This window comes from Pleurodeles waltl, chromosome 12 (assembly GCF_031143425.1).
Source record: "Pleurodeles waltl isolate 20211129_DDA chromosome 12, aPleWal1.hap1.20221129, whole genome shotgun sequence".
NCBI lineage: Eukaryota > Metazoa > Chordata > Amphibia > Caudata > Salamandridae > Pleurodeles > Pleurodeles waltl.
In genome coordinates this window covers 45677334-45700770 of record NC_090451.1, presented here as the reverse complement: position 1 = coordinate 45700770, position 23437 = coordinate 45677334, and positions in this window count along the sequence as shown.

Below are 23437 nucleotides of genomic sequence, written 5' to 3'. Positions count from 1 at the left end.
CTATCCTCTCACTGAGGGTACACTCTAAGATACTTTGGCATATTGTCATAAAAATAAAGTACCTTTATTTTTAGTATAACTGTGTATTGTGTTTTCTTATGATATTGTGCATATGACACTAAGTGGTACTGTGGTAGCTTCACACGTCTCCTAGTTCAGCCTGAGCTGCTTTGCTAAGCTACCATTATCTATCAGCCTAAGCTGCTAGACACCCTATACACTAATAAGGGATAACTGGGCCTGGTGCAAGGTGCAAGTACCCCTTGGTACTCACTACAAGCCAGTCCAGCCTTCTACATTGGTTGTGCAGTGGTGGGATAAGTGCTTGAGACTACTTACCACTCTTGTCATTGTACTTTTCATAAGAGAAAAATATACAAAACAAGGTCAGTGTATATACACATAGCCAAAAAGTTTTGCATTTCCTCTTTTCACTCTTTTCTAAGTGCTGAAAAGTACTTCTAAAACTTTCAAAAAAGTTCTTAAAAGTTTAAAAAGTTTTTTTTCTGTCTTTCCAAAAAGTTCTGAAAACTTTTTTCTCTTTTTCTATCACTTTAACTCTCTCTAAAAAATGTCTGGCACAGGAAAAAATGTTGAACTGTCCAAACTTGCATATGATCACCTTAGCTGGAAAGGAGCAAGGAGTCTCTGCATAGAGAGAGGTTTGAGTGTAGGGAAGAATCCTTCTTTAGAACTGTTAATTAATATGCTTAGAGTACAGGATAAGGCCATAAGTGCCCAATCTGTAGAAAAAGTAGCTAATGGTTCTCAATCTGATCCAGGGACTCCCCCAGGAAAAGGTTCAGGAAAGAAACTTCTCAGCCTGCCCATTACTAGACAGTCTAGCATAGTTGGTACAGAGGTTGAATCACACCATACTGATGATGTGATCTCACATTATGCTGGTAGCCAAGCTGTTAGGGTGCCCTCTGTAAGGGACAGGTCTCCTTCTGTTCATTCCCATCATACCTCTGTATCTAGAAATGTCCCTCCCACCCACCCTGATGACAGATTGTTAGAAAGGGAGCTCAATAGATTGAGAGTGGAACAAACCAGACTGAAGCTCAAGAAGCAACAGCTGGATTTGGATAGACAGTCTTTAGAAATAGAGAGGGAAAGACAGAAATTGGGTTTAGATACCCATGGTGGCAGCAGCAGTATTCCCCATAGTCATCCTGCAAAAGAGCATGATTCCAGGAATCTGCACAAGATAGTTCCCCCTTATAAGGAGGGGGATGACATTAACAAGTGGTTTGCTGCACTTGAGAGGGCCTGTGCTGTACAGGATGTCCCTCAAAAGCAGTGGGCTGCTATCCTATGGCTATCATTTAGTGGAAAAGGTAGGGATAGGCTCCTTACAGTGAAAGAAAATGATGCCAATAATTTCCAAGTTCTTAAGAATGCACTCCTGGATGGTTATGGCTTAACCACTGAACAGTACAGGATAATGTTCAGAGAGACCAAAAAGGAGTCTTCACAAGACTGGGTTGATTTCATTGACCATTCAGTGAAGGCCTTGGAGGGGTGGTTACATGGCAGTAAAGTTACTGATTATGAAAGCCTGTATAACACAATCCTGAGAGAGCATATACTTAATAATTGTGTGTCTGATTTGTTGCACCAGTACCTGGTAGACTCTGATCTGACCTCTCCCCAAGAATTGGGAAAGAAGGCAGACAAATGGGTCAGAACAAGGGTGAACAGAAAAGTTCATACAGGGGGTGACAAAGATGGCAATAAGAAGAAAGATGGTGAAAAATCTCAAGATAAGCATGGGGATAAGGGTAAAACCAAAGATCCCACTTCAAATCTTAAACACTCTTCAGAGGGTGGGGATAAAACAAATTCTTCCTCTTCTTCCCAACCTGCACACATTAAAAAGCCTTGGTGCTTTGTGTGTAAAAATAGAGGCCATAGGCCAGGGGATAAGTCCTGTCCAGGTAAACCCCCTGAGCCTACCACCGCTAATACATCAAGCTCTAGTGCCCCTAGCAGTAGTGGTACTAGTGGTGGGACTGCTGGCAACAGTCAAGCAAAGGGTGTAGTTGGGTTCACTTATGGGTCCATAGTGGAAACTGATGTAATCAGTCCCAAGACAGTTTCTGTCACACCTAGTGGCATTGGCCTTGCCACACTGGCTGCTTGTCCCCTTACAATGGATAAGTACAGGCAGACAGTTTCAATAAATGGTGTTGAGGCCTTGGCCTACAGGGACACAGGTGCCAGTTTCACTTTGGTGACTGAAAACCTAGTGCCTCCTGAACAACACATCATTGGACAACAGTATAAGATTATTGATGTCCATAACTCCACTAAGTTTCTTCCCTTAGCTATAATTCAGTTTAGTTGGGGTGGAGTTACTGGCCCTAAGCAGGTGGTGGTATCACCTAGCTTACCTGTAGACTGTCTCTTAGGTAATGACCTAGAGGCCTCAGGTTGGGCTGATGTAGAGTTTTATGCCCATGCAACCATGCTGGGCATCCCTGAGGAATTGTTCCCTCTCATTTCAAGTGAAATGAAAAAGCAAAGGAGAGAAGGCCTGAAAACTCAGGATCCCTCTCCATCAACAGGTAAAAAGGGTATCACAGTATCCCCTAACCACCCTACCATTCAGGATACTATTCCTGTGGTGGGAGAAACCTCTCCTGGGGTGGCACCTGTTCCAAGGGAATCATCAGCTGGCAAAGCTGGACTCCCTGAGGTGGAAGTACCTCTCTGTGGGATAACTAACATTGGTGAGAAAAACAGCACCATTTTAGTTAACATGGAGCATCCCTCCAACCCTCCCAGAGAAACTTTAGTGCAGAAACCCTGCACTACCTCACAACACTTAGGACAGCATCCCTGCCCTAGTGTGGAGCTGATAGGACAGCATCCCTGCCCTGCTCCAACCCAAGAGAAACAGCATCCCTGTTCTCTCTTCCAGCCATATGGACAAAGTTTTTGCCCAGCTATGGCTTTTCTGAGACAGCATCCCTGTCTGGCATTTCCATCACTACAAATAGGTTCAGTGGACAATTCCCACTGCTCTAAACTAAAACTTACTGATAGAAACTCTGAAAATACATCTTCACATTGTTGCTTAGCTAAAAAACTTCAAACAGGGTGGTTTACATCCCCACAGGGAAGTAACCATATAGTGGATGATAAAGGGAGTAACCAGTCTATTGCAGAGCTACTCTCTACTTATCACCACTTAGACAATAAAGTCTCAACTGGCCAAGGTTAGCCTTATTGTCCTTCGTTTGGGGGGGGGTTGTGTGAGAAGGTAGCCTCTTTCTAGCCTTGTTACCCCCACTTTTGGCCTGTTTGTGAGTGTATGTCAGGATGTTTTTCACTGTTTTCGCTGTCTCACTGGGATCCTGATAGCCAGGCCTCAGTGCTCATAGTGAAAACACCATGTTTTCAGTATGGTTGTTATGTGTCACTGGGATCCTGCTAGTCAGGACCCCAGTGCTCATAGGTTTGTGGCCTATATGTATGTGTCACTGGGACCCTGTCACACAGGGCCCCAGTGCTCATAGGTGTGCATGTATATGTTCCCTGTGTGGTGCCTAACTGTCTCACTGAGGCTCTGCTAATCAGAACCTCAGTGGTTATGCTCTCTCATTACTTTCAAATTGTCACTAACAGGCTAGTGACCATTTTTACCAATTTACATTGGCTTACTGGAACACCCTTATAATTCCCTAGTATATGGTACTGAGGTACCCAGGGTATTGGGGTTCCAGGAGATCCCTATGGGCTGCAGCATTTCTTTTGCCACCCATAGGGAGCTCTGACAATTCTTACACAGGCCTGCCACTGCAGCCTGAGTGAAATAACGTCCACGTTATTTCACAGCCATTTTACACTGCACTTAAGTAACTTATAAGTCACCTATATGTCTAACCTTTACCTGGTAAAGATTAGGTGCAAAGTTACTTAGTGTGAGGGCACCCTGGCACTAGCCAAGGTGCCCCCACATTGTTCAGAGCCAATTCCCTGAACTTTGTGAGTGCGGGGACACCATTACACGCGTGCACTACATATAGGTCACTACCTATATGTAGCTTCACCATGGTAACTCCGAATATGGCCATGTAACATGTCTATGATCATGGAATTGCCCCCTCTATGCCATCCTGGCATTGTTGGTACAATTCCATGATCCCAGTGGTCTGTAGCACAGACCCTGGTACTGCCAGACTGCCCTTCCTGGGGTTTCACTGCAGCTGCTGCTGCTGCCAACCCCTCAGACAGGCAGCTGCCCTCCTGGGGTCCAGCCAGGCCTGGCCCAGGATGGCAGAACAAAGAACTTCCTCTGAGAGAGGGTGTGACACCCTCTCCCTTTGGAAAATGGTGTGAAGGCAGGGGAGGAGTAGCCTCCCCCAGCCTCTGGAAATGCTTTGTTGGGCACAGATGTGCCCAATTCTGCATAAGCCAGTCTACACCGGTTCAGGGACCCCTTAGCCCCTGCTCTGGCGCAAAACTGGACAAAGGAAAGGGGAGTGACCACTCCCCTGACCTGCACCTCCCCTGGGAGGTGTCCAGAGCTCCTCCAGTGTGCTCCAGACCTCTGCCATCTTGGAAACAGAGGTGCTTCTGGCACACTGGACTGCTCTGAGTGGCCAGTGCCACCAGGTGACGTCAGAGACTCCTTGTGATAGGCTCCTTCAGGTGTTAGTAGCCTTTCCTCTCTCCTAGGTAGCCAAACCCTCTTTTCTGGCTATTTAGGGTCTCTGTCTCTGGGGAAACTTTAGATAACGAATGCATGAGCTCAGCCGAGTTCCTCTGCATCTCCCTCTTCACCTTCTGATAAGGAATCGACCGCTGACCGCGCTGGAAGCCTGCAACCCTGCAACATAGTAGCAAAGACGACTACTGCAACTCTGTAACGCTGATCCTGCCGCCTTCTCGACTGTTTTCCTGCTTGTGCATGCTGTGGGGGTAGTCTGCCTCCTCTCTGCACCAGAAGCTCCGAAGAAATCTCCCGTGGGTCGACGGAATCTTCCCCCTGCAACCGCAGGCACCAAAAAGCTGCATTACCAGTCCCTTGGGTCTCCTCTCAGCACGACGAGCGAGGTCCCTCGAATCCTGCGACACCGTCCAAGTGACCCCCACAGTCCAGTGACTCTTCAGCCCAAGTTTGGTGGAGGTAAGTCCTTGCCTCACCTCGCTGGGCTGCATTGCTGGGAACCGCGACTTTGCAAGCTTCTCCGGCCCCTGTGCACTTCCGGCGGAAATCCTGTGTGCACAGCCAAGCCTGGGTCCACGGCACTCTAACCTGCATTGCACGACTTTCTAAGTTGGTCTCCGGCGACGTGGGACTCCTTTGTGCAACTTCGGCGAGCACCGTTTCACGCATCCTCGTAGTGCCTGTTTCTGGCACTTCTCCGGGTGCTACCTGCTTCAGTGAGGGCTCTTTGTCTTGCTCGACGTCCCCTCTCTCTGCAGGTCCAATTTGCGACCTCCTGGTCCCTCCTGGGCCCCAGCAGCGTCCAAAAACGCCAAACGCACGATTTGCGTGTAGCAAGGCTTGTTGGCGTCCATCCGGCGGGAAAACACTTCTGCACGACTCTCCAAGGCGTGGGGGATCCATCCTCCAAAGGGGAAGTCTCTAGCCCTTGTCGTTCCTGCAGTATTCACAGTTCTTCAGCCTAGTAAGAGCTTCTTTGCACCAACCACTGGCATTTCTTGGGCATCTGCCCATCTCCGAGCTGCTTGTGACTTTTGGACTTGGTCCCCTTGTTCCACAGGTACCCTCAGACAGGAATCCATCGTTGTTGCATTGCTGATTTGTGTTTTCCTTGCATTCTCCCTCTAACACGACTATTTTGTCCTTAGGGGAACTTTGGTGCACTTTGCACTCACTTTTCAGGGTCTTGGGGAGGGTTATTTTTCTAACTCTCACTATTTTCTAATAGTCCTAGCGACCCTCTACAAGGTCACACAGGTTTGGGGTCCATTCGTGGTTCGCATTCCACTTCTGGAGTATATGGTTTGTGTTGCCCCTATCCCTATGTTTCCCCATTGCATCCTATTGTAACTATACATTGTTTGCACTGTTTTCTAAGACTATACTGCATATTTTTGCTATTGTGTATATATATCTTGTGTATATTTCCTATCCTCTCACTGAGGGTACACTCTAAGATACTTTGGCATATTGTCATAAAAATAAAGTACCTTTATTTTTAGTATAACTGTGTATTGTGTTTTCTTATGATATTGTGCATATGACACTAAGTGGTACTGTGGTAGCTTCACACGTCTCCTAGTTCAGCCTGAGCTGCTTTGCTAAGCTACCATTATCTATCAGCCTAAGCTGCTAGACACCCTATACACTAATAAGGGATAACTGGGCCTGGTGCAAGGTGCAAGTACCCCTTGGTACTCACTACAAGCCAGTCCAGCCTCCTACAATCAGTTGTTTTATTATAAAAAACACTTCCCTGTCCCTTACACGTTAGAGGGAGATTCCGACCAGAGAACCACAACTGTATGCTGATTGCTGATCGCTTCGCTACAGCTGCTTATGCAGAATTCAGGCCTTTGCTCAGGTATGGGGGATGATGTCTTCCCAGGGGAACCTGAAGGGCAGAATTAGAGCTTAACACGCTGTGCTCTGTTATAGTCTCGGTAGGAATTAGTCCATAGACTTTAGTGACAATATGGTAGCATTATTTCTATGTTTTACTCTCCTTGTCACAATTTTAATCTTGTCATGCTGTATCGTCCTGGTTATTGCAGTCCATGCTTTGCTATCCAAGATGCAGTTGCTACATTAAAACATTATTGAAACATATACTGCCTCTGTTTGTCATTGTGTACGTGAGACCAATGTACTCGAGAGAAACGGATGAGACCTGAGTGACCTCGAATTCTCTGAGAAATCAAGTATGTCATGCGCTCGGATGCCCAATTGTCCCTGCCCTGGTGTAGAGATGAGGCACTGCTAGTTAGCCGGGCAAAACCCGGATAGGAGCTACAGACGTCACCTGTAGTGGGTCAGACTCAGTCTCCCAGACCGCAGGTGATCCTGCAGCTCGAAATCCAGTAGTCTCATTAGAATAATGAGAGCCTACGCCACAGCACCATTAGGGAAAGAAAAACAGTTTACGGAGGAAAACGGTTTCGGAATTAATAATACAGCAAGAGAACGTGCTGGGGAAAAAACAGTCGAAACACAGTCCCAGAGTATTAAAAAATATACTTAAATGCTGTGAGAAATATCAGCAGTTGCATAAGACTTCCTTCCACTACTGCTCCGTGTCAACATAAATAAAGACGGGTGTGGGAGGGTTTAAGAGGTATCAACAGAGCCTACTAAGACATGTACACTTAAGGATTGCCTGATAAGAAAGAAAAAAAAGTAACTGTACAAGCTGCAGCCAGAGGATGGACACTGACCTCAAAAACAGAAAACTGTACTTTGCCCAAGCTCCATGTACGACCAGATGTCAGCAAGCACCGAAGAGGAAATGAAAGCAGCAGGAGGCTCTAACCAATCAGAAGCAAGAAGAGGAGAGCGGCGAGGAAACCAACAAATGGTAAGTAATGCAAGTATGGGGTAGGCTGTAAGCCTGTTTTTGAGCTTTTTCTTTAATTTACAAAAGCTTTCGCTAACAGTGCATATGCGCTTTACAGGCGAAACCTAAAAAAGCAGTTCCTTTATTGTTGCTTTGTAGATTAAAGCAAGGCTTTCGATCAGGTCTACCGCCAGCTAGTCTGCTCCAAGCTCAAAGCCTGGGATAACCCTGAAGCATTCCTTTGCGGCATTCAATTACTCTAATCGGACACTTGGACCAGAATAAAACCGGGAAACAATTTCAGCAGTCTCCAACAAGATAATAATCTGAAGAAGGCATCAAGCAAGGGTGCTTCTTAGCTCTGGCCCTTTTTAATTTGTTTGTGTGATTTGGTACCTGCATTGGATCCTATAATCAGCAATGCACCAAAACTGGCGAACCGCCCTATTACCTCATTGCTCTACACGGATGATGTAGTCCTCTTAAGCCAAACCGGCAATGGGGCTTCAAAGGCTAATCAACGTTTTACACAAGCACAGCAGCTCAAACAGAATGGTGGTAAACTTTGAGAAAATCAACATTGTGATATTTGACCGTATACGGAAAATAACACTGGTGCTTGGGACTTGAATAACAGCCCCCTGATTACATTAAATAAATAAAATATTTGGGATGCTTGGTGGATGACAAAAGAGGCCAAGTAACCCATCTAAATTAATTAAAACCAAAATCCGCGTCATTACAATTAGCATTTTAAACCTTTTCAAACTGACAAAACAGCCTACTCTTGAAGCTCTGCTGAAGACAGTGAGAAGGCCAAACTCATCCCCACATTGGAGTATTGCATAGAAGCTTTCCTTGGGAAACTGGGCGCTTTTTTTAACAATGCTCCGAGCGCTGTCTTCAGATCATTGTTTAAGCCCCCTCACCACACTTCAACAGTGTAGGAAAATGGCTCCCTGTTGCAGTTACCCCCACTTTTTGCCTAATATTGATGCTGACTTGACTAAGAAGTGTGCTGGGACCCTGCTAACCAGGCCCCAGCACCAGTGTTCTCTCACCTAAAATGTACCATTGTTTCCACAATTGGCACAACCCTGGCGCACAGATAAGTCCCTTGTAAAAGGTACCAGTGGTACCAAGGGCCCTGTGATCAGGGAAGGTCCCTAAGGGTTGCAGCATATGTTGTGCCACCCTAATGGACCCCTCACCTAACACATGCACACTGCCATTGTAGATTGTGTGTGTTGGTGGGGAGAAAAAGGCAAAGTTGACATGGCATCCCCCTCAGGATGCCATGCCCACAAAATACTGCCTGTGGCATAGGTTACTCACCCCTGTAGCAGGCCTTACAGCCCTAAGACGGGGTGCACTATATCACAGGTGAGGGCATAGCCGCATGAGCAATATGCCCCTACAGGGTCTAAGTCTATTCTTAGACATTGTAAGTACAGTGTGGCCATATTAAGTATATGGTCTGGGAGTTTGTCAAAAACAAAGTCCACAGCTCCATAATGGCTTCACTAAATACTGGGAAGTTTGGTATCAAACTTCTCAGAATAATAAACCCACACTGATGCCAGTGTTGGATGTATTAAAAAATGCACACAGAGGGCATCTTAGAGATGCCCCCTGTATTTTACCCAATCCTTCAGTGCAGGACTGACTGGTCTGTGCCAGCCTGCTGCTGATTTTCTGCCCCCCCTGGGGTGAGGGCCTTTGTGCCCTCTGAGGCCAGCCAGAAACAAAGCCTGCACTGGGTGGAGGTGCTTAACACCTCCCCCCTGCAGGAACTGTAACACCTAGCAGTGAGCCTCAAAGGCTCAGGCTTCGTGTTACAATGCCCCAGGGCACTCCAGCTAGTGGAGATGCCCACCCCCAGGACACAGCCTCCACTTTAGGCGGAAAGTCTAGGGGAGATAATGAGAAAAACAAGGAGGAGTCACCCACCAGTCAGGACAGCCCCTAAGGTGTCCTGAGCTGATGTGACCCCTGCCTTGAGAAATCCTCCACCTTGAGTTTGGAGGATTCCCCTAAGAGGATTAGGGATGTGCCCCCCTCCCCACAGGGAGGAGGCACAAAGAGGGTGTTGCCACCCTCAAGGACAATAGCCATGGGCCACTGCCCTCCCAGACCTAAAACACAACCCTAAATTCAGTATTTAGGGGCACCCCAGAACCTAGGAAACTAGATTCCTGCAAACTGAAGAAACAAGGACTGCTGACCTACAAGCCTGCAGAGAAGGAGGAAGATGACAACTGCTTTGGCCCCAGCCCTACCGGCCTGTCTCCAACTTCGAAAACCTGCTCCAGTGACGCATCCACAGGAACCAGCGACCTCTGAAGCCTCAGAGGACTGCCCTGGACTAAAGGACCAAGAAACACCCGTGAACAGCGGCCCTGCTTAAAACCAGCTACTTTTTTGCAACAAAGAAGCAACTTCCCAAGACTGCACGTTCCCCACCGGAAGCGTGAGACTTCACACTCTGCACCCGACGACCCCGTCTCGAGATCCAGAGAACAAACACCTCAGGGAGGACTCCCGGCAACTGCAAGCCCGTGAGTAACCAGAGATGACCCCCCTGAGCCCCCACAGCGACACCTGCAGAGAGAATCCAGAGGCTCCCCCTGACCGCGACTGCCTGTAACAAGGGACCCAACACTGCACCCGCAGCCCCCAGGACCTGAAGGAACCAAACTTCAACGCAGGAGTGAACCCCAGGCGATCCTCTACCTTGCCGAGGTGGTGGCTGTCCCGAGAAGCCCCCCTCTGCCTGCCTGCACCGCTAGAGTGATCCCCGGGTCCCTCCACTGTTTCCTATCTAAAACCCGACGCCTGCTTTGCACACTGCACCCGGCCGCCCCTGTGCCGCCCAGGGTGTGTTTTGTGTCCCTACTTGTGTCCCCTCCAGTCCTCTACAAAAACCCCTGGTCAGCCCCCGAGGACGCAGGTACTTACCTGCTGGCAGACTGGAACCGAGGCACCCCCTGTTCCCCATAGGCACCTATGTGTTTTGGGCACCTCTTTGACCTCTGGCACCTGACCGGCCCTAGGCTGCTGGTGTGGTAACTTTGGGGTTGCCTTGAACCCCCTAACGGTAGGCTACCTTGGCCCCAACTTTGAGACTTGTAAGTGTTTTACTTACCTGCAAACTTAACCTTTACTTACCTCCCCCAGGAACTGTTGATTCTTGCACTGTGTCCACTTTGAAAATAGCTTATTGCCATTTGTACAAAGACTGTATATGATATTGCTTTTATTCAAAGTTCCTAAAGTATCTAAGTGAAGTACCTTACATTTAAAGTATTACTTGTAAACCTTGAACCTGTGGTTCTTCAAATAAACTAAGAAAATATATTTTTCAATAAAAAAAAACTATTGGCCTGGAGTAAGTCTTTGAGTGTGTGTTCCTCCTTTATTGCCTGTGTGTACAACACATGCTTAACACTACCCTCTGATAAGCCTACTGCTCGACCACACTACCACAAAACAGAGCATTAGAATTCTCTCTTTTTGCCACTATCTTACCTCTAAGGGGAACCCTTGGATTCTGTGCACACTATTTCTTACTTTGAAACAGTATATACAGAACCAACTTCCTACATTGGTGGATCAGCGGTGGGGTCTTAGACTTTGCATTTGCTGGACTACTCAGCCAATACCTGATCACACGACTACATTCCAAAAATTGTCATTACAAACTGATTTTTGCAATTTGAGCTATTTTTCCAAATTTTTTTAAGTCCTGCTAGGGCCTTGTGTAAGTCCCTGTTAGCATTTCTTTTAGAGTTTAAAGGTTTGTAAAAGTTTGGATTTAAGTTCTAGAAATAGTTTTAGATTCTTAAAAAGTATCCCAACTTTTAGAAAAGTAATGTCTAGCACAGAAGAGATGGTGGTGGAACCCAACCTCACCCCTTACCTGCATCTAGGGATGTCAGAGTTGAGGACTCTCTGTAAAATAAAAAAGATAAAAACAGGATCAAACCCTACCAAAGTACAGCTCCAGGAGCTTTTGGCAGAGTTTGCTAGAGATCACCCCTCTGAAGACAGAAGGGGAAACTAGTAACCAGGAGGATCATTTCTCCCCTCCTGTCCTAGTTAGGGATCCCATGGTTCCTCAAACCCTGACTCCACAAGTGATAGTCAGAGATGCTGCTTCTCCCACAGGGAGTCCAGCAACTCAGGAAGCATTGAGGGCAGCCTCAATGAAGATGACCTCCTGTTAGCCAGGATGGCCAAAAGATTGGCTTTGGAGAGACAGCTCCTAGCCACAGAAAGTGAAAGACAAGAAATGGGTTTAGCTCCCATCCATGGTGGTAGCAACTTAAATAGGGTCAGAGAGAATACTGACATGCTAAAAATCCCCAAAGGGATTGTAACAAAATATGAAGATGGTGATGACATCACCAAATGGTTCACAGCTTTTGAGAGCGCTTGGCAACCAGAAGAGTAAACAGATCCCACTGGGGTGCTCTCCTTTGGGAAATGTTCACTGGAAAGTGTAGGGATAGACTCCTCACACTCCCTGGAAAAGATGCAGAATCCTATGACCTCATGAAGGCTTCCCTGATTGAGGGCTTTGGATTCTCAACTGAGGAGTACAGGATTAGGTTCAGAGGGGCTCAAAAATTCTTGAGCCAGACTTGGGGTGATTTTGTTGACTTCTCAGTCAAAACACAGGATGGCTGGATTAATGGCAGTGGTGTAAATGATTATGAAGGGCTGTATAATTTGTTTATGAAGGAACACCTTTTAAGTAATTGTTTCAATGATAAACTGCATCAGCATCTGGTAGACCTAGGTCCAATTTCTCCCCAAGAATTGGGAAAGAAGGCAGAGCACTGGGTCAAGACAAGGGTGACCAAGACTTCCACGGGGGTGACCAAAAGAAAGGGGTCACAAAGCCTCCCCAGGGGAAGAGTGTTGAGAAATCCAAGGGAAAAAGTAGAGTCTTCTACAGGGCCCCAAAAACCTGCTCAGGAGGGTGGGTCCAAAGCCTCTTCACAATCCTCATTTGGGTACAAGGGTAAAAACTTTGATCCCAAAAAGGCCTGGTGTTGCAGGTGTAGCCAGTATGGACATCAAACTAGAGACAAGGCCTGTCCAAAGAAAGGTTCCACTTCAACTACTACTCCAGTTAGCACTGGAATAGGCAGTCTCCAGGTGGGATCAACACTGTGCCCAGAGTAAATCAGGGTTCACACTGAAGCTACATTAGTCTCTGAGGGTGGGGTGGACTTAGCCACACTAGCTTCCCGGCCACCTAACATGCAAAAATACAGGCAGCAGCTCTTTATTAATGGGACTAGAGTATTGGCCCTGAGGGATACAGGTGCCAGTGTCACTATGGTGATAGACAAACTGGTTTCCCCAGGACAATACCTGACTTGTCAACATCAGGACAGTGCGCACTCTACGGGCGACTAGAATGCAAAAACCCAGCACTTTCAAGATAACGTAATTTATGCATTGTGCTGATATGCTGTTATTTAACCTTTTGCATTGCGGAGTTTAATCCTGAAGACTTATGTTCAAGGTGCTTATAAATACTGTTCATTTGCAATGTATTGCTGCAGGTTTTCAGTGTGTGTCAGGGTGTGGTCCCTTTCCAGGGCCTTCTAGAAGCTTTCCCTGCAGCATGCCTGGGTGTGGTTTGTGGGCTGGGCCAATACTCTATATAAGGGAGCCAGCCCAGCTCCAAGTGCTCACTATTCAGAGGTCCCGGTGCAGAGCAGCAGCAACTTCCTGAGCTCCTTTTCCAGAGGCCTACTTTGATCTTCCAGGCTTTGCCCTTTCACTTTGTTGGTGATTCTTGATCAGGGCAGTAAGACGGAGGACGGGCGGGGCACCTGATCCCATTCTCGAAGTTAGAGTTCTTGGGCCTAATTTGCATGATAAAACAGTTTTGCTCTTGTGCGTGTGAATGTGCGTTTGGTGTTTCATGGCATTTACATGCTGACACTCGAATCGGCAAGACGCGCAATTTTTTGCTCATGTACAACTCTTGATATTCATTGTGCGCTACCATTTTATGGCATTTACAAGGTAGCATTCGAATCGACAAGTTGCGCAATTCATTTCTTGTACGTAATCCGTGTTGTTCATGGTGCGCTACCATTTCATGGTATTCACATGGTGGCATTCGAATCAGCAAGACGCTTGATTCATTTCTTGTGCTTAATTCATGTTGTTCATGGTGCGCTACCATTTCATGGCATTCACATGGTGGCATTCGAATCAGCAAGACGCGCAATTCATTTCTTGTGCTTAATTCATGTTGTTCATGGTGCCCTACCATTTCATGGCATTCACATGGTGGCATTCGAATCAGCAAGACGTGCGATTCATTTCTTGTGCTTAATTCATGTTATTCATTGTGCGCGACCATTTCATGGCATTCACATGGTGGCCTTCGAATCGGCAACACGCGCGATTCACTTCTTGTGCTTAATTCATGATATTCATTGTGGGTTACCATTTCCTGGCATTTACGTGGTGACATTCGAATCGGCAAGACGCGCGATTCATTTCTTCTGCTGAACTCATGTTATTCATTGTGCACTACCATTTCGTGGCATTCACATGGTGGTATTCGAATCGGCAAGACGTCCGACTCATTTCTTGTGTTTAACTCATGATGTTCATTGTGCGCTACCATTGCATGGCATTTACTTGGTGGCCTTCGGATCGGCAAGACGCTCGATTCAGTTCTTGTGCCTCACTCATGTTATTCATTGTGCGCAACCATTTCATGGCATTTACAAACTCTTGTGGAAATCCGCAATGTGCGCAATTCATTTTCCTGCATTCTAAGAAACTAAAGTGCTAGTATTCTAGATGTTATATTGTATGTGCATAATAAGTCCCTTAAATACAATTCCGATGGTGTTATAGAATTCATTCAAATTATTTTCTTGTCTTCATGCAGAAGACTATGCTTGAATTTGAAAATGTAATTCTAGAAGGTTCAGATGTTTCTAATCCATGTGTAACACTTCATTGAGAAGTTCTTTGAAAAGTTGTATTAATCCTTCTTGATTCCTTCACAGGTACCCAGACATCTTGAGGCCTAGTTATTTAGTCCATGCTTAAGTTATCCATGTTTCCAGTATGACAATGCTTAGAATCATTCGGGGTCATTCTAACCCTGGCGGTCCAAGACCGCCAGGGCTAAAATGACGGGGGCACCGCCAACAGGCTGGCGGTGCCCGGGTGGGCATTCTGACCGCGGCGGTTCAGCCACGGCCAGAAAGGGAAAACCGGCGGTCTCCCGCCGGTTTTCCGCTGCCCAATTGAATCCTCCATGGCGGCGTAGCTCGCTGCGCCGCCATTGGGATTCTGACAGCCCATACCGCCATCCTGTTCCTGGCGGTTCGCCCGCCAGGAACAGGATGGCGGTATGGGTTGTCGTGGGGCCCCTGGGGGCCCCTGCAGTGCCCATGCCAATGGCATGGGCACTGCAGGGGCCCCCGTAATAGGGCCCCACAAAGAATTTCACTGTCTGCATTGCAGACAGTGAAATTCGCGACGGGTGCCACTGCACCCGTCGCACCTTCCCACTCCGCCGGCTCAATTCTGAGCCGGCGTCCTCGTGGGAAGGGTGTTTTGCACTGGGCTGGCGGGCGGCCTTTTGGCGGTCGCCCGCCAGCCCAGTGCAAAACCCAAAATACCCTCAGCGGTCTTTCGACCGCGGAGCGGTATTTTGGAGGGGGGAAGTCTGGCGGGCGGCCTCCGCCGCCCGCCAGACTCAGAATCACCCCCATAGTCTAGTAATGATTAATATGATATAATCTTGATATTGTGTGTTTTAACCTTTTTGCTTCCTACAGGTCACCTTCCCAGCTGTTCCCTACCTAATCCCCTTTTCCCCACTTGGACTCTCTTAGGCTCTGTGACATTCTAATCAGAGTATTGGAGCTGTCTTGTGGTGGACGTGTTGGGAACGTGCGCAGACCCCGAGGATCTGGTGACTCTGACATGACTGGACAAACGTATCCAGTCACCAATGCTAACAATCAGACTAAAGTACATCCCATGGCTATGGTAACTTTAAAATGAGGAGGGGTCACTGGCCTGAAACAGGTGGTAGTCTCTTTTGCTATACCAGTTGAATGTCTGCTTGGAAATGATCTGGAGTCCTCAGCAAGGGCTGAGGTAGAACTCAAAACCCATGCAGCCATGCTGGTTATTCCTGTACTGGTGTGTGTCAAGACTAGGGCACAGTGCAGAGCTCAGGGTGAAAAGGAGGTGTTGGAGTCTAGAATAATGGCCCAACCCTCCAAGAGAAAAGGAAAGAAGACTGGGGAACCAGCTAAAAAGAAAAAGAACCTCTCTTCTCAGGAAGAAGTTCTATCCCCTGAGGGAACTGAGCCTATAGAGTTGGAACCTTATCAGGTTGAGCTCTTGGGCCCGGGGGACCCACAAGGGAACAGCTGTGTAAGGGGCAAGAAACATGTCCCTCTCTTGAAGGCCTTAGGCAGCAAGCTGCTGAGGAAACCAAAGGAAATGTCAGTGGAACCCACACGGTCTATTGGGAAGATGGACTCCTTTACACCGAGGCAAGAGATCCAAAACCTGGTGCCACTAGGAGAGTGGTAGTGCCTCAGGAGTTTAGGGAGTTCATTCTGACCTTAGCCCATGACATTCCACTTGCTGGGCATTTGGGACAAACCAAGACATGGGAGAGGTTAGTCAACCATTTCTATTGGCCCAACATGTCCCAGAAAGTAAAGGTGTTTTGTGCCTCCTGTGCCACCTGTCAAGCCAGTGGTAAGACAGGTGGCCACCCAAAGGCCCCCCTCATTCCACTTCCAGTGGTGGGGGTCCCCTTTGAAAGAGTGGGAGTGGATATAGTGGGTCCACTTGAACCTCCCACAGCATCAGGGAATCAGTATATCCTAGTAGTAGTGGATCATGCTACTAGGTACCCTGAAGCAATTCCCCTTAGGTCCACTACTGCCCCTGCAGTAGCCAAAACACTCATTGGTATTTTTACCAGAGTGGGATTTCCTAAGGAGGTGGTTTCTGACAGAGGTACCAACTTCATGTCAGCTTACCTAAAAACCCATGTGGAATGAGTGTGGCGTGACTTACAAGTTCACCACACCGTATCATCCACAAACCAATGGTCTTGTTGAGAGATTTAACAAGACATTGAAGGGCATGATCATGGGGCTGCCTGAAAAACTCAAAAGAAGATGGGATGTCCTCTTGCCATGCCTGCTTTTCGCCTACAGAGAGGTGCCTCCGAAGGGAGTAGGGTTTTCCCCCTTTGAGCTTCTGTTTGGCCATCCTGTTAGGGGACCACTAGCTCTTGGGAAAGAAGGCTGGGAGAGACCTCTTTATGAGCCTAATCAAGATATAGTAGACTATGTACTAGGCCTACGTTCCAGGATGGCAGAGTACATGGAAAAGGCAAGCAAAAACCTTGAGGCCAGCCAACAGCTCCAGAAGATGTGGTATGACCAAAAGGCTGCTATGGTTGAGTTTCAGCCAGGGCAGAAAGTCTGGGTTCTGGAGCCTGTGGCTCCCAGGGCACTTCAGGACAAATGGAATGGCCCTTACCCAGTGCTAGAGAAGAAGAGTGAGGTCACTTATCTGGTGGACCTAGGCACTAGCAGGACACCCAAGAGAGTGATCCATGTTAATCGCCTAAAACTCTTCCATGACAGGGCAGATGTAAACATGTTAATGGTTACAGATGAGGACCAGAAAGCAGAGAATGAACCTCTCCTTGATCTCCTCTCCACTGACCCTAAAGATGGCACAGTAGATGGAGTGATCTACTCAGACACCCTCTCTGGCCAACAGCAAGCTGACTGCAGGCAAGTCCTCCAGCAGTTTTCTGAGCTCTTTTCCCTTACCCCTGGTCAGACACACCTGTGTACCCATGATGTGGACACAGGGGACAGCATGCCTGTCAAAGACAAACTTTTTAGACAGTCTGACCAAGTTAAGGAAAGCATCAAAGTGGAAGTCCACAAGATGCTGGAATTGGGATTCATTGAGCACTCTGACAGCCCCTGGGCTAGCCCAGTGATCTTAGTCCCCAAACCTCACACAAAAGATGGCAAGAGAGAGATGAGGTTTGGTGTGGACAACAGAGGGCTTAATTCTGTCACCAAGACAGATGTTCATCCCATCCCAAGAGCAGGTCAGTTAATTGACAAATTGGGTGCTACCAAATACTTAAGTACCTTTGACTTGACAGCAGGGTGCTGGCAAATAAGAATGGCACCAGGAGCAAAAGAGAAAACAGCATTCTCTACACCTGATGGGTACTACCAGTTTACTGTGATGCCCTTTGGTTTAAAGAATGCCCCTGCCACCTTCCAAAGGTTGGTGAATCAAGTCCTTGCTAGCTTGGAGTCCTTTAGTGCCGCTTATCTTGATGATATTGCTGTCTTTAGCTCCAGCTGGCAGGATCGCCTAGTCCACCTGAAGAAGGTTTTGCAGGCTCTGCAAACAGCAGGCCTCTCTATCAAGGCATCTAAATGTCAGATAGGGCAGGGTACTGTGGTTTACTTGGGACACTTTGTAGGTGGAGGCCAAGTTCAGCCACTTCAACCCAAGATCCAGACTATTCTGGACTGGGTAGCTCCAAAAACCCAGACTCAAGTCAGGGCATTCCTTGGCTTGACTGGGTACTATAGGAGGTTTGTGAAGGGATATGGATCAATAGTGACACCCCTCACAGACCTTACCTCCAAGAAAATGCCCACAAAAGTTAACTGGGCAGTGGAATGTCAACAGGCCTTTGACACCCTGAAACTAGCTATGTGCAAAGCACCAGTTCCAAAAGCTCCAGATTACTCTAAGCAGTTCATTGTGCAGACAGATGCCTCTGAACATGGGATAGGAGAAGTCCTGTCCCAAACAAATGATGATGGCCTTGACCAGCCTGTTGCTTCCATTAGCAGGAGGTTACTCCCCAGGGAGCAGCGTTGGAGTGCCATTGAGAGGGAGGCCTTTGCTGTGGTCTGGTCCCTGAAGAAGTTGAGACCATAACTTTTTGGTACTCACTTCATAGTTCAAACTGACCACAGACCTCTCAGATGGCTCATGCAAATGAAAGGAGAAAACCCTAAACTGTTGTGGTGGTCCATATCCCTACAGGGAATGGACTTTATAGTGGAACACAGACCTGGGACTGCCCATGCCAATGCAGATGGCCTTTCCAGGTTCTTCCACTTAGAAAATGAAGACTCTCTTGGGAAAGGTTAGTCTCATCCTCTTTCGTTGGGGGAGGAGGGTTGTGTAAGAAAATGCCTCCTTGGCATGGTTACCCCCTGACTTTTTGCCTTTGCTGATGCTAAGTTATGATTTGAAAGTGTGCTGGGACCCTGCTAACCAGGCCCCAGCACCAGTGTTCTTTCCCTAAACTGTACTTTTGTCTCCACAATTGGCACAACCCGGGCACCCAGGTAAGTCCCTTGTAACTGATACCCCTGGTACCAAGGGCCCTTGTCTTATGCCACCCTAGGGACCCCTCACTCAGCACATGCACACTGCCTCTCAGCTTGTGTGTGCTGGTGGGGAGAAAATTACTAAGTCGACATGGCACTCCCCTGAGAGTCCCATGCCAACCTCACACTGCCTGTGGCATAGGTAAGACACCCCTCTAGCAGGCCTTACAGCCCTAAGGCAGGGTGCACTATACCACAGGTGAGGGCATATGTGCATGAGCACTATGCCCCTACAGTGTCTAAGCAAAACCTTAGACATTGTAAGTGCAGGGTAGCCATAAGAGTATATGGTCTGAGAGTTTGTTAAACACGAACTCCACAGTTCCATAATGGCTACACTGAAAACTGGGAAGTTTGGTATCAAACTTCTCAGCACAATAAATGCACACTGATGCCAGTGTACAATTTATTGTAAAATACACCCAGAGGGCATCTTAGAGATGCCCCCTGAAAACATACCCGATTTCCAGTGTAGGCTGACCAGTTTCTGCCAGCCTGCCACACACCAGACATGTTGCTGGCCACATGGGGAGAGTGCCTTTGTCACTCTGTGGCCAGGAACAAAGCCTGTACTGGGTGGAGGTGCTTCTCACCTCCCCCTGCAGGAACTATAACACCTGGCGGTGAGCCTCAAAGGCTCACCCCTTTTGTTACAGCGCCCCAGGGCATCCCAGCTAGTGAAGATGCCCATCCCTCCGGCCACTGCCCCCACTTTTGGCGGCAAGGCTGGAGGAGATAATGAGAAAAACAAGGAGGAGTCACCCACCAGTCAGGACAGCCCCTAAGGTGTCCTGCGCTGAGGTGACCCATGCCTTGAGAAATCGTCCATCTTGATTTTGGAGGATTCCCCCAATAGGATTAGGGATGTGCCCCCCTCCCCACAGGGAGGAGGCACAAAGAGGGTGTAGCCACCCTCAAGGACAGTAGCCATTGGCTACTGCCCTCCCAGACCTAAACACACCCCTAAATTCAGTACTTAGAGGCACCCCACAACCTAGGAAACTAGATTCCTGCAACCTTAACAAGAAGGACTGCTGACCTGAAGCCCTGCAGAGAAGACGGAGATGACAACTGCTTTGGCCCCCGCCCTACCGGCCTGTCTCCCAACTTCGAAGAAAACTGCAACAGCGACGCATCCAACAGGGACCAGCGACCTCTGAAGCCTGAGAGGACTGCCCTGCACCCAAGGACCAAGAAACTCCTGTGAACAGCGGCTCTGTTCAACAACCTGCAACTTTCTTGCAACAAAGAAACAACTTTAAAGACTTCATGTTTCCCGCCGGAAGCGTGAGACTTTCCACTATGCAACCGACGCCCCCAGCTCAACCTGCAGAAAACCAACAATTCAGGGAGGACTCCCTGGCGACTGCAAGCCCGTGAGTAGCCAGAGACAAACCCCTGAGCCCCCACAGCAACGCCTGCAAAGGGAATCCAGAGGCTCCCCCTGACCGCGACTGCCTGTTACAAGGGACTAGACGCCTGGAACCAACACTGCACCCGCAGCCCCCAGGACCTGAAGGAACCGAACTCCAGTGCAGGAGCAACCCTCTGCCTAGCCCAGATGGTGGCTACCCTGAGGAGCCACCCCGTCCCTGCCTGCATTGTTGAAGTGGCCCCCGGGTCCCTCCATTACTTTCTATCTAAAACCGGACACCTGTTTGCACACTGCACCCGGCCGCCCTGCGCCGCTGAGGGTGTACTTTCTCTGCCTGCTTGTGTCCCCCCCGGTGCCCTGCAAAACCCCCCTGGTCTGCCCACCACGTGGACGCGGGTACTTACCTGCTGGCAGACTGGAACCGGGGCACCCCTGTTATTTTTCAATATAAAAACATATTGGCCTGGAGTAAGTCTTTGAGTGTGTGTTCCTCATTTATTGCCTGTGTGTGTACAACAAATGCTTAACACTACCCTCTGATAAGCATACTGCTCGACCACACTACCACAAAATAAAGCATTAGAATTACCTCTTTTTGCCACTATCTTACTTCTAAGGGGAACCCTTGGAATCTGTGCACACTATTTCTTACTTTGAAATAGTATATACAGAACCAACTTCCTACAATGACGTAAAGGGAGGTTTGACACGAAGAGCCTGAAGTTCACTCACATGCCTACCAGACGTGATCGCAACAAGGAAAACTGTCTTTAAGACTAACAACCTTAAAGAAGGTCTATCTGTGGACCCTGAGGAGCCCTGGCCGATAAGATAACATTCACCACTTCTGGCAGGAGAGAAAAGGAACTCAGATTGCCCTGTTTAATCTCCATGCATGTAGGTGCAGGCGGTGGAGGTGGGGGTGTAGAACCTGCCCCTGCGACTGTGAAAGGAGGTCTGCCTTGTGAGGGAGGTGGAGCGGAGGGCACAGTGAGAATTGGATAAGGTCCGTGTACACCCTACTCAGTCAATCCGGAGCTATTAAAATGACTTTGAGCCCGATTTTGGTGAATCTTCCTCAGAACCCGAGGAATCAAGGGTATGAGGGGAAACACGTTAAGTAACTGGTCGCACCAAGACATCTGAAACACGTCCCCTAACTCTCCTTGCACCGGATACTGGAGGCTGCAGAACGATGGGTTCTCCCGAAAGGTAAACAGGTCTATCTGTGGAAAACCCCACATCCGGAAGATGTGAAAGACTAGATCCAGATGGAGACGCCACTCGTGATCGGCCGAGAAATGGTGACTGAGACTGTCCTCATGTACGTTGAGAACTCTGGCCAGATGGTTTGTTACTATGCAAATCTGATGGTCTTGTGCCCAGGACCAGAGCCGCAGAGCCTCTCTGCAGAGAAGGTACGACCTTACACCTCCCTGCTTGTTGACGTACCACATTGCGGTAGTGTTCTCCGTCAAGACTTGAACTGACTGACCGCGAAGGGACGGGAGGAAGGCCTTGAGAGCCAGGCGTATCGCCTGCAATTCTAAAAGATTGAGGTGAAAAATCTATTTCACTGGAGACCAACGACCTTTGATCTCCAGATCCCCCAGATGAGCACCCCACCCTAGAGTGGAAGCATTCGTAATAAGCTTGACCACCAGTGGTGGAAGAGAAAACGACCTTCCCTGAGAAAGGTTGTTGCCCACAGTCCACCACGTAGATTCATTGATGTGTCTCTGTAGATCGTTATCAACTCCTCGAGATCCCCTTTGTGTTGAAACCACTGTTTGCTGAAGAGCCCTCATGTGCCAACGTGCATGAGTGACCAACAGATTGCAAGAAGTGAACAGACCGAACAGACGTAGGACCCTGAGGACTGGAACAACCGCTCCATTTCGAAACATTGGAATCAACGCCTGAATGTCCTGAATCCACTGAGGCAGAGGATAGGCCCGATTCAATGTTGTATCCAGTACTGCCCCTATGAACAGGAGGCGTTGTGAGGGATCCAGGTGAGACTTGGGCACATTTACCGTAAAGCCCAGACTGAACAACAACTGCGTTGTCATTTGGAGGTTATGCAGCACAAGCTCTGGGGACTTGGCTTTGATCAGCCAATCGTCCAGGTAGGGGTATACCGATATTCCCTTCCTTCTGAGATTAGCTGCACCCACCACCATCACCTTTGTGAAGACTCGAGGTGCGGAACTAAGACCAAAAGGAAGGAACTCAAACTTGTAGTGCTGCGACCCCACCACAAACCTGAGATACTTCCTGTGTGACTTCAGAATGGGGATATGAAAGTAAGCATCTTTCAAGTCGACAGACACCATCCAATCCTCTTTGTTCAATGCCAGAAGCACCTGCGCTAGAGTCAGCATCTTGAATTTCTCCTGTTTGAGGAACCAATTCAAAATCCTCAGATCCAGGATAGGCTACAATCAACCATCCTTCTTGGGAATCAGGAAATATCTTGAATAGCAACTCTGACCCTTTTCCTGCTCTGGAACCAACTCCACTGCACCTTTTGATAAAAGGACTTGAACGTCCTGCTGCAACAACAGGAGATGATCTTCTGAACAGAACGAAGGATGGGGAGGGATAAACTCCCGAAAAGGAAGGGCATACCCTTTCCCCACAATATTTAGTACCCAATGGTCCGATGTGACTTACTTCCACTCGTGGAGAAAATGAAATAACCTTCCCCCTACGGGAGAAGCATGACTTTAAATGGATGGAAAACTAGGGCTGCTTTCCTTGTTGTGCTGCCCCAGAGGAAAAGGATGAGGCAGGGTGCTGCTGGGTGGCTCCTCGTGCACTAACCCTCCCCTGCCCTCTAAAGGACCTATATGGAAGGTTGGCAGGCTGTTGAGTCGTGGATTGAGGTCTTCCACGATAAACGGCTCCACGGCCAAGCCCCCTAAACCTTCGAAAGGATCTGAAAGGAGTAGATGTGGAAGCCTGCAGTCCCAAAGACTTCGCCGTGGCCCTACTATCTTTGAATTGCTCTAAGGCAGAGTCCGCTTCGGCCCCAAACAACTTTTCACCGTCGAAAGGGAGGTCTAATAAAGTTGTCTGGACAT